Raw genomic sequence first — 1322 nt, forward strand, 5'->3', positions numbered from 1 at the left:
ACGCTCGCCTGGCACGCGCAAAGCACTGGGTTCGATCCTCAGCACCACATAAAAATAAACTAAAGATTGTGTCCAACTAAAAAATAAATACTTTAAAAAAACAATACAATTAGCACTTCTACTGAAAGAGACAAGACTTTTGTGGAATAAATATATAATTTATAAACTACTGCTACTTTGTCCAAATCACTGGCCCATCAAGAAAATACCTAATCATGTGCAAGAGTAATAAAGATCCATTGGTTCTGGTATTTTCCCAACTTTCTGTTGTAATAAAATAAACACAGCTGTACATATCATTTTTGTTTTTATGAACGTGTATTTGTTAAAATAAAAGGTAAACATAAAATCCATAAATACAATAGTAACAAATTGCAATTTGATTTATAGCTTTTAAATATTTAAACACGCGAGACGTCTATTTCCATATCTTCTTTGCTTTAGGCCCAGCAAATGTTAGGGGCGGGTCTAGCACTAACCTCCTTGACACTTAAAACCTCAGCATCCTTTTCCGGAAAAGGGGGATAACACTCCCGAGCTCACAAAATTGGAATGAACCAGGCACCCGGTGCGTTAGTAACGGGTGCTTAAAAAATAAGGGTAATATAAGTTTTCTCTCTCTTTCGAGAAGGAAATCACTGTTCAAAGAATGTTTTGGGGTTTCTTTTTCTTTCTTTCTTCTTTAAAAAGTCTACCTTTTCTTTTTAGGATTCAGGGGAAACGGGTGCGTTTGAAGCTCAGCAGTAAGGAAATAGTTGAAGACATCAGAGAGATGTGTAATGGGGAGGGACGGGATCGGCTCAGTGGGACTGGCTTAGGTAGTGGGCAAAGAGAAGAGGAATCCCCATCTACCTCCGCAGAAAAGGCTCCAGCTTTTAGAGGTGTGTGTGCCTGCATTTGCCTGTGTGTGAGGAGGGGATTAGCTCCGACTCTCGCAGATACCACCACGCATGACGAAGCTACTTCCCCCTCATGCGGTCCTAGGCGCACACGCGCCATCCACGGCCACGCCCGCACTTACTCAACACATACAGGGCATCAGAGGGTCTTGTTGCCATAGCGAGCAGCAGCGCGTGAGCCCGGCCGCCCCTCCCGCCCCTGGCAGAGCCCGGTCAACTCCCACTCTGATTGGCCACTGCTTCCTCATTATGCAAATCATTTGCGTAGACTCAGCGGCCAGCTGCCTGACGTCACCCAGCACGGGGGCTGGGGCTCGGGGCTTGGCTCCCGGAGCTCGGGCCGGAGCCCAGAAAGCGCGGCGCTGGGACCTCAAGCCAGACCCCAGCGTCCCGCCGCCTCGGCTCCGGCCCGCCCCGCCCCGG

The 1322-nt window shown here is 47.6% G+C and overlaps 1 protein-coding gene across 4 annotated transcripts in view; it reads left to right on the plus strand.

Annotated features, from left to right (window-relative positions):
- The first annotated feature begins 798 nt into the window (after positions 1-798).
- The window catches only part of Celf6 (CUGBP Elav-like family member 6), a 31062-nt gene continuing 30538 nt past the window's right edge, over positions 799-1322 (plus strand). For all 4 annotated transcript variants that reach the window (XM_048793640.1, XM_048793645.1, XM_048793646.1 and 1 more), the window contains exon 1: positions 799-803. The gene's annotated coding sequence lies outside the window, so the exon portion shown is untranslated. The remainder of the gene's footprint in view (positions 804-1322) is intronic.

The sequence above is a fragment of the Marmota marmota genome, unplaced genomic scaffold, assembly GCF_001458135.2.
Source record: "Marmota marmota marmota unplaced genomic scaffold, marMar, whole genome shotgun sequence".
Taxonomy (NCBI): domain Eukaryota; kingdom Metazoa; phylum Chordata; class Mammalia; order Rodentia; family Sciuridae; genus Marmota; species Marmota marmota.